The sequence below is a fragment of the Quercus lobata genome, chromosome 3 (genome assembly GCF_001633185.2).
Source record: "Quercus lobata isolate SW786 chromosome 3, ValleyOak3.0 Primary Assembly, whole genome shotgun sequence".
Lineage (NCBI taxonomy): Eukaryota > Viridiplantae > Streptophyta > Magnoliopsida > Fagales > Fagaceae > Quercus > Quercus lobata.
The window spans coordinates 14037605-14048537 of NC_044906.1; the positions used below are offsets into that span (position 1 = coordinate 14037605).

General features: G+C 34.0%; 1 pseudogene across 1 annotated transcript; it reads right to left on the reverse strand.

Annotated features, from left to right (window-relative positions):
- Positions 1 to 2032: 2032 nt before the first annotated feature.
- On the reverse strand, positions 2033 to 8131 carry LOC115979316 (annotated as a pseudogene). Its single transcript, XR_004089024.1, has 4 exons — positions 6101 to 8131; positions 4435 to 4623; positions 3132 to 3251; positions 2033 to 2466 (listed from the first exon to the last, which is right to left on the reverse strand). The product of XR_004089024.1 is annotated as a putative pentatricopeptide repeat-containing protein At1g12700, mitochondrial (transcript).
- Positions 8132 to 10933: the final 2802 nt, after the last annotated feature.

Sequence of the window (10933 nt, forward strand, 5' to 3'; positions counted from 1 at the left end):
GAACCCTTGACAAACACTATGAGAAGCTCCTGCAATGTGACCCCAATTTGTTAAAGTTGAGCCAAAGACCTTTCCCAAGTCTTAGTTCTCCTTACTTCCATACAGATTGCAACAATGGGAGAAAAGAATTTTCTTTGGATATTTATAGACATGTGCAGTTACCTTTACCATTCTCGAGTATGCATTCGCCATTTAAATCTATTCAACAAATTCAGGCATATGAACAAGCCCACCAACAATACCTTCTTACGACAAATTCAACTTCACCAATATCAGGTATTGCATCGTGCATATTCCAATTCCATACTGTTCTAAGGCTTGAATTGTACTCTAACTTGGTTTTTCAAATCTTTTATGATGATATAGTTATGGATTTCTCTCCACATTCAGATGGAGCCATTAGCAACCAAGGAGTTGATGATCCAAGGATGGCAATGTGGTATCAAAGTATGACTAATCCTGCAAACGTTCTAGGGAGAGATCAAATGCAAGGGCCATTTTCTATGGCTATACCAACCCAAGTAAATCCAGCCATATCTGGTCAAAACTATATATATATATATATATATAATATAATATAAAACAAAATAAGATCAAGTGACTTCAGAGTACCATAAAAAACCTATCAGGAAATTAACAATGCAATTTTGTGCTGGAAGTTTTAGTGTATTGGTGCAGTGAAGATTGATGGTAGGGTGTATGGCGATCAGGGAAGCTCTATTGAAAGCGATTCACCTAAACATCAACTCACATGATGGTCGCAAGGAGATAGAAAGAATGATCAAAGGCAACAAATCAAATGGAAAACAGAGTCCTTAGTTGAAGACATTCCAAGTAAGCTGTGTGGCAAGAATCCCAAGTCCCAACAATTTGCCAATCTTGCCTCTAATAGTTTCATGAACATATTTGGGTCTGAAATGACCATGTTGCTGGTTAGAATTTTATGTTATTATCTTCACATAAACTTTTCTTTTTTGTTGTATCCAAGATAGTTGTGTCCAAAAAAAAAGGTCCTTGAAGAAAAAAAACGTGATACCCTCTATTCCAAACAATGACAGACCTATCACCCTTAACTGTAAAGCATGCCCTGTTACAAAGAATGTTCCAACCTACCAGATTACAGAACCTGTCAAACAAACGAATTGGGAACAGGTTCCATGAATGTGGGAAAGAACATGCCTCTGCCTCATATAAGAACCTGTATCCAGACTTGATTTTATTCTGAAATAATTTCCAACCACACAACGGAGATTCTTGCATGATTGAAATTGGATTATGTGAAACCTGGTCTACTTTGAATCAGAAACCTCCATACAGTGGCCATACACTGCAGCAGCATTCTTTTAATTTTTCTGTACAATAAGTTTAGGCTCAAATATATAGATAGATAGATAGATAGACAGACATAAGCCGTTTCAATCTACCAAGAAAAAACATATCATTACATATTATTTCCTGCAGCAACTTTGCACCCCAGAGGACAGCAGTGGAAATCGTAAATGAGATTTCATTGTGATAGTGAAAATGAATCACTAAATGAGATCTGACATGCTCAAGTGCCAGTGTGCTGTTTACAAAATAAGTCCATCTAAATTCTGCACTAACTAATTCAAGCAACAAATACAACCATCCCTCATTGAAATATTCAAGATACTTTGCTATGGTATAAACTGAATGGATAAAGTTAACATCATGCAGCACAATGGTTGCGCAAACATAGTTTCAGACATCAGTTGCCCAGTTCACTTTTATTTTATTTTATAAGTAAATGATTTTATTCCAAATAAGTACCTCATTAATAATACGAAACACTAGATAGCCTAAAGAATTGCAACCAAAGAATTAGATAGCATAATAATGTTAATTTTATTCCATTAAAATGAATTGAGAAACTGATGACAAATCAAAATCTACACTAAATAACCAGATTTGCACCACCCACATCTGTTATAAATAGCTCGATTGACAAAGTTACTCTTGTTGATAAGTAACGATATGGGAATTGGCATAGTGGCCTTTTTTGTAACTTTCAAGTGGGGGAGGTGATGTTTGAACCCAGGTTCTGCTCTTGAGAAAAACAGTAATGGCATTGAGCCACAAAGCTATTGGCATGACATAGTGACTCATGTCTTCAAACTTGGTTGGGTGATTTACTAGAATCTTCTAGTATGGCTGGAGGATCACCAGATATACTTGCAGCTTCACATGCACCTCCTGCATTCAATTCACTAAAACTCCTTTTCTTTGTTTTCATTAGCCCATTCTTTTCCTTTTCCTTTTTCTTTTTCATTCTCAATTTCTTTATTAGTATGAGTCTCACCGTCTGGCAGGGGAAACAATGGAGGTTCCCGGCCACTCAATCAAGAAAATACCTTTTCAACCATCTCACTAATTTCCTTCCCCAGACCATTACTGTCCAAAATTAGCTCCCAAACTGATTTAGAAGCTTTCTCCAGCACTGGAGCTCTGTATGAAATCGATACAAAATTATAAGTTACAGAAGCTTCAGTAGTCACAAGTGCCATAAAATTAGTATTGTCACACATTGGAAGCCCCTTCTAAACCATGACATTGTAACAAACCACACATGCTAGCAATGTGAGATGTTCTTACAGATCCACTTAGAGATCCCAGGTTCAGAGTAAAAAAAGTGGCAATGGACAAAGAAAGCTCTATCTCCATGTGCATTACTAAATTTGACAGAGAGTTGATTTAAGCTTTGAACCACCTAAGGTTTGTACATACAGGGTATCTACCCACATGGATTCAGCCGACATACAGGGTATCTGCCCAAAATTGCTAAACCCACTTTCAAGTTTCATTCATCATTTTCATATATCCATCCACATTAATAATCAAAATTGGTTATGGTGGATTGGTCATCTTATTAATTTTTGACAAAGTTAAGGAGATTTCATGGTACTGAAAACTCAGTCACTATTTAACATTTGATACTGCTAAGATAACTTTAAGATAATGACAATTGTCCAACAGATGACCAAAGCCTTTTCACAACCACATAAAAGCTATGAGTTTTCCAAAAAGTAAGTGAATGCCTTATGTGTGCACCTGGGAGGCTATTTCTACCTCTAAAGACAAATGAAAAAAGGACAAAAAACACTAAAACTTACTCAAGTTCCTGCCTTAGCGCATCAAACAACTCTCTTTTGGTTTGTTTCTCTGCCCCAGGGGTGTTAAGAACTTTACTCTGTTCAGCCATTTTAATAGTAGTATTCGTAAGCTCTTCCTACCTGCAAAAACAAAGAGCATGGACATACAAAAATTTCACATTAAAATCAAAATAAACCAGTACTTCCTTAAGCATTGATATCTTTGACAACTATTGATTTTAACTTTTTCCACTACTTCCATTCCTCCCTTTCCAATTACAGAATTAAGCAAAGGAGAGAATACTTGTGCTAGAACTTGCTTATGAAATCCAAGAATTTCACTCACATAGGCGGCATCAAACTCATCAAGTCACAACACGTCCCTAAGTCTAAAAGAATTGTATAAACATGGACAACTAGTTGGCCTAATGAAATTCAACGGGAGCTAGCAACATGAACCCAAAATTTAATAAAGTTCACCAATAAATTTCTAAACTTGATTCTTCTAAACATCTGGATAAGCAACCCACTTTAGTCTACCAGTACTGTTGACAATTCACAAAAAAATTTAGTACATCCCCACAAATTCTTACTGCAGACTGCAGACCACACAAATTGCAATGTGGTTCAAGAATTAGAATTGGTGATACCAACGCTAGGACTTATACTAAGAACTAGCCGGTATCAACAAAATTTACATAAATACATACATAAGCTGTATATATAAAACCTCACTAATAAAAAAGACACGCACACACTTATAAACAAGGGAACTTTTTGTTACAAACAACAAAGTCTCTGGACTAAATATTGGGAGGGTTCTATTATCAAAACTCATATGTAACAGACAGCTCCATCATGTGCATGTGTGCTTATATACATGGACCTTTGATATCATTAAGTGTTATGTATATCACTTGCCCTCTCTCTCTCTCTCTCTCTCTCTCTCTCTCACACACACACACACTCTAGTATATGCCACTCATGAGTAACAAGTACAAATTAGTGTTTCTCTTTTGTGATTTTGTGTCTAGCAAAACAAAGGCAGTGTTTGTGTTTATAAAAGAAAAGTTGACGATAAAGATCTGCACCAAACATGTTTAGATATTTTCTAAATAAAATTTTGTGACAAAAATGACATATTCACAGTCCCTTCTATAGTTATATAGCGTGTTGAGAAAAGATATCTCCACATATGTTTAAAATCAAACTTTTTTCGTGACAAATTTTAGATTCATAACAAATTTTAAAACTTTTTTCACTTTATGAGATGATAAGTTGTGATTAGTGTTCTTTGATGTACAATCTGACACTAACAGAATACCTTGTCAGCTCATACATTTCACAAGGCCTTGATTTAGGTTCCCTTTTATAGATTATTGTTGCCTATCAAAGGCTTCCCTGCAAGTGCAAAAACAAAAATTATGCAGAAGACTAGGACAGCCTCAACATTGATGAGCATTCACTAAAAATCAGATTTGTACCTGAAACACCACAAGTTTTATAACTTCCCCTGCAAAAATGAATGAAAAATCAAGATATTCCTTACAATTATCATTACCCCCATTAGTCAGTTTTATCCTCCACTGCTGTAGGGATGGAGGTGATGTACAATATTTATGATAATGATCTCCAAGCCAAAACACAAGGCTCAAGCGTAGTATAATTATTTTTTTCCCTTCTTGCAGATCTAATAAGTAGTGCCTTTTGTACAAATATTCCAAACAAATTAATAGATTTCTCTTTAACTATTGAACCTCCACAACCTTAACCATTTTCACTCAATACTATCCCCAAACATGGTTTGGTTTTAACCTCCCTCAGTCAATTGTCTACAGAAGAGGAAATATCTGAAGACTTCATAGTATTACTATCATTTTCTAGAATAAGGACAGATTGGCTTATCTACAAGGCCATTCTAGCCTTTCTTACGTTAAAAAAAATAAAATAAAAAATAAAAAAAATCTTCAAGATTTCCCATGCACTTTAACATTAGTAGGTTCCATTAATCATTAGTCAATATGTTGATATGGTTACAGTACAAAGTAAAACAATATGGCTTTATCCCAAAGGGAGGGAGGCATGAAGCAACCAAAGTGCCAAACTAATTATTATTGGTTTCACAACTGTTGTATGATATAAAAATAAATAAAATTACTAATGATGGCATTCTTACTTTAAAACTATTATCCTATGTACCCTCAAATGAATAAAGTTTCAAGAACCCCTAGTAACACTCAAATAGTGGTAAGTGCAAACAGGACAGGAATCAAAATTAGTAAGGTTTGACACAAACTTCATCCAGCATTTTGACAAAAGGAAACTAAAAGATATGAAAGTGAAACAGAAAGTATCTTAAACTAATTGATATTGCATAGGTTTGACAACTCAATCCATAGTTGTTTTAAAACAATAGTTTAACTTGCAAGCACCCATGACATGTTTTAAGACTAAATTTGATCAGCTAATTACAACTGGATTACTTTTGTAAAACTGAAACTAATTCAAGATATAATTTGGTCCAGAACCTAATCGCTAAGCATTTAAGAATTTTGGGGTTGGTTTGGGTAGAGGAGAATACCTATTGAGGTTTGATATTTAGGCTATATTTGAATTGGAATACTAGTTTTTATGATTGGAAAACTTTGAATAATGGTTGGAACATAGTATAGCTAACTAGTCCAAGAAATAAGATCTATGAATCTAGTCTCAAACTAGGACTCTTGAGTATCCACCTAAGAGGGCAGTATAATACACCCAATGGCTAGTCAAAAGGTTTAGCAACAACATACATGCACAAGAAAATTGCAACAAAAGATCGAACAGTAAAAGGAATAAACAATCTTGGGCACAGAAATGAAAAGAAATACCATCTCGTAAGAAGTATAGAATTTTACTCAAAGCAAATATACCACTCACATAATGACTAGTGATAGGTTAAAATACTAAAGTTGTCTTTGATTAAATAGGTTAAAATAGGTTAAAATAACCTTCACCCAGACTTTGGAAGCAGCTCTCGAATATTTTCATCTACTTGATTAGATGACAGCAAGTCAATAAACATGGCAGCAGTTGTTGCGTTTGCTGAAAATCCCTCGTCAACCATCATTTTGAGATATTTCATTGCCTTTGCTGTCTCACCATGTTGCAATAACCCTTGGATTAATGTGTTATATGTGTGCTCGTTAGGTGAACAACCATTGCCTTCCATTTTCTCAAGCAACTCGATCGCTTCATCAATTAGCCCCTCTTTGCAAAACCCTTTGACCATTATAGTGTAAGTCCGAACATTAGGTTGCAATCCTTTTGCAAAAAGACTGCTAAAGATTTCTCTTGCAGTTGTAAGTTCCCCAACATTGCAGAAACCATCAATCAAGATGTTGTAAAACACAATATTGTGGTCCAACTTTTTTTCTTCCATCTCCTGAAACAATGCCATTGCCTCAACAATTCGTCTATTCTTACAAAATCCATCTAACAAGATGGCATAGGTTTGGGGATCTGGATGTTGGCCACAAGCTTGCATCTTATGGAATAGCTCCAGTGCAGCCTGGGGTCTCTCCACTTTGAAAAACCCATCAATAAGAGTGTTGTAAGTCATAACATTAGGAATCACTCCCTTGTTGGACATTTCATGAAAGATACGCATTGCCTCATCAATTTTTTTACTTTTGCAATATCCATTGATCAATATGTTATAGCTAAACACATCGGGTGAACAACCCTTCTCAACCATCATATTAAATGTCTTAACTGCCTCATCCATTTGGTTTTGCAAACAATGACCATCAATCAAAGAATTGTAAGTGACTTTGTCAGGCTCAATGCCTCTTTGAATCATCACTTCAAAAACTTATTTTGCCTCAGTCAACATCCCTTCCTTGCAAAGTGTGTCCACCAGTATGCTGAAGGTTCGCACATTTTGCATGATCTTCCTTTGTCCCATCTCATTCAACAAGGTAGCAGCCTCCCTCCACCGGCCAGAATTGCATAGTCCTTGAACTAAGCAATTGTAAGTGACAACATTTGGCTGAATGCCTTTACTCATCATTTCAGATGAAAGGTTCAAAGCATCATTTACCAATCTGTCCTTACATAAACTGTCAATGACCATGCTATAGAGCACCACATCGGGTTCAAAACCCCCTTTCTCCATCTTCCTGAGCAACCTAATAGCCACACCAGTCTCCCCAATCTTACACAGACCGTTCACTAATGTTTTACAAGTAATTACATCAGGTTCATAACCTTTATTCTCCATTTCTTCTACCAGCCTAACAGCTCCAGCAATGTTACCTCGAAGACACAGCCCATTGACAAGAGTGGTTAGAGTTATATGATTTGGTTGATAACCAAGTTTCAAAATTGTTGCTAAGACAGAGAATCCAAAATCGACCCAACTCATATGGCAGTAGCAATTAATCAAAACAGTGAGAGTATAAACATTGGGAGAGATTCCGAATGATTCCATTCGTTTAATTTGAGTAATTACTACAGAGTAATGCTTCATTCTTGCAACCGCACCCAACAATTGATTAAAATATCCAATGAAAGGCAAAGGGTGCATGCGAAGCATTATATCAAACAGGCCTAAGGCATGATCAAGATTTTTAAAGGTTCCAGATTTGCAGTGATCTCTCACAGAATTCAACAACTGATTCCGTTTCTGATATGGGGCTTTCGCATTTTCTCTAATAGTAGAACAATAATGAGAAGTAAAAGCACGAAATGGAAGGCTTACTCTAATAATCAAACGATTGCATATAAGAAGCAGAGAGGATGTTGATTTACCCATTTCACAATGACGACAGTCTCAGCGGTGGGTCGGGTTTGGTTTGGGCTTAGCTTCGGAACTTCAAAAATCGAAAGGAGAAATCATGGTGGTGGAGTGGCAGATCGGAGGGCGAAGCAGTGAGTACAACTGGATGAGAATGATTTGTATTTCTGAGATAATTGGAAACTCGTTCAGACCCCTTTTGACCTCCAAAAAAACAATAAAAAATTGTAAGGTTAGACATATTTTGTTTTACTACGTGTCCTATCTAAATTTTATTGAAATTTTTGTTCATGTTGTGCAAAAAATAAAGAGTATGATATAAAATAAAATAAAAACAGTCAAAAACTCTATAAAGAAAAAAAGAAAAGAAAAAGAAAAGAAAGAAAGAGTAAAGCTATGTGTATATAAAACAAACTAAAATTAAAAATTAAAAAAGTAAGAGAGTAAAACCCATCTATGACTTGAAAAATGTTTAACTCTTACACTAGGATGTCATTGTCTTTTTTTTTTTAATAATTATGGTCACATTCAAACTCCTTCACCTGCCAACTTTGCTATTCTATACTTCTCAATGTTGGGTTACTTTAGAATTTTAGCAGCCAAATAAAAGTTAATTCAGAGGGTTTTATTTTAATTAAAAAATATATATAGTGTTTTTTTATTAAATATTTTTTCAAAAAACACACCCCCCAATTTTTTATTATATTCAAATTAAAAAGAAAAGTTTCTAAACACACCAATAGCATAGGTGGGAAAGATAGTTTCATTTTAACTTATTTGGAGAATTAATGGGCATGTGAGTTTGACTAGAAGTACAATTTTATTGACCATATTAAATTTCTCAATTACATCTATTGTAGTCTTAATTTTTAGAGTTTTTAAATACTTTCTATTAAGTATAATGTTATTTAGTGGAAATGTATTTTTTATTCAAACTAAATATTGTGACCTACCCCCTTTACACAGGCGCGAGTTTAGAGGATTTCTTTTATTATTGTTTAAAAATAAATATATAAAATTAATTGATAAAAGGTTATCCAATAAAAGTTGACACTTGACAGCACAATTTTTTTTCTGAAAATGTTTGGTAGCAATAAAAAGATGACATGTGTCCTGTCATGTATAATACACATGACTAACTTGATTGGTTGGGTTAAGTGAGTCATGTGTATTGTACATGATAAAGACAAATAATATCTTCTTATTAGTGATTGAAGTCCAAAACTTCAAACATTTCTTTAAAACAGAAGGTTTAGATTGGCAAATTCTATTGCAACTTAATAATCATCAAGTCAAAACATTAAATCTGCAAAAGCAAAACAAAATACATGTTAAACAAAGCATAAATCCAAATGGTTGTCAAAAGAAAACATTAAATTTGCTATGTAAAATGCAAAAAGCCTATAACTTTTCCCAAAACTGCACATACAGTTCCAAATCAATATGCAAAACCCAGATCCAGATTCATTCATATACAGATATAATTGTTGGTGTTATGAAGGTACATTTCTTCCAGGATTGACATAAATTTGGTTTCAAATTTCTCCTATAATGTGCTATGAACAAAAACTAGAGGTGTCAATGTTCAACCCAACCCGCGAACACGACATGAACCCGACACAGGTTTTTCCGGGTTAGGGTTGGACCTTAATGGGTTTGGGTCATAAACGGGTCAACCCGAAAACGACACGATAAGAAACGTGTCATAAGCAGGTCAACCCGCGTAACCCGCAATAGACACGTTTGACACGCCAATTTATTTGTGTCAAACCCGAAATGACCCACTTAACACAACCCGTTTAACTCGTATAACAAATAAATATTTATTTTATTTTAGATTTGTCAAATACTTTTTATATCCAATATATATTTTAAATTAAAAAAGAAAAGTGAGTAATTACAAAAATTTACAAGGGATATAATTGAAAATTGAAACTTTACAAACCCTAAATCTCTAAACCCTACAAACCCTAAGCCTCTAAACCTTCTTATAAATATCTTCTTTTTTTTTTTTTTTTAATTTCAGCCGTACTATTCTTCTCAAGCCAATTCTCAAACTCAAGTGTAAACTCTCATGCTGGTTATCTCTCTCTCTAATGTGTTTATTTTTTTCTGCACAATGCTTTTCAGCTTTTGTACAATAAACTTTGAACCCACGTGCCTTGTGTACAATAAACTTTGAACAACTTGGAAAGTGATAGATTTAAGAGAGGGATTAGATAGCAATTGGCATCAACACAAGACTAGCCATGTACATATTTGGTCAGATTCTAGGTCTATTAGTGTTTAGTCATTTTTTGGCTTAATTTTGATTTATATTAAGCAGAGTGCTCTCTAATATGTGTTAGTCAATCTACTAGTGAATTAACATTTAATATTTTTTTCCCCCAAAAATGTGTTTGATATAGACATAGCATTGTTAGTTTATTGTGTGAATTATAATTCTATATAAATTTTTTGTTTATTTATTTAGGCCAATTTATATAATTTTTTAGCTTACCAAGTATTTGAAGTTTTAATATCTAATTGCAACTCTCTTATGAAAAACTTTTAGTTAGGTAAAGCCCATTACAGAACTAATTAAAACTTTTTTACCATCTTTGAGTAATTACACTGGACAATTGTGTCGTTAATTGGCCTAAACTAGCTGGGTAATAGAGGCACAACAATTGGATATTTGTTTTGGATAGATATGCTTAAAGTGGTAGATTCTAAACAAAATCCATATTTTAAAGTTGAAACAGAAACAAAATCTAAATAAAATCCATATTAGCTTTTAATTGTAATTTAAATTTACATCAAGTGCCTATTTTAATTTTCTTAATTTTGCTATCAAGTAACTCATTCATAATATTCAGCACGAAAGTCAAAATCACTACTTTATCATCACTACTGTTAAAAGCTTCTATGCGTAAGCGTAGGTTACAACCTAGTATATGAATTAAAATTGAAGACCCAATTAATCAAAACTTTAGGACAATGCATATCAAGATTTACTATTCTCATTTAAAGATTAATTACTAGATATTATTGGTGTATAGTGACA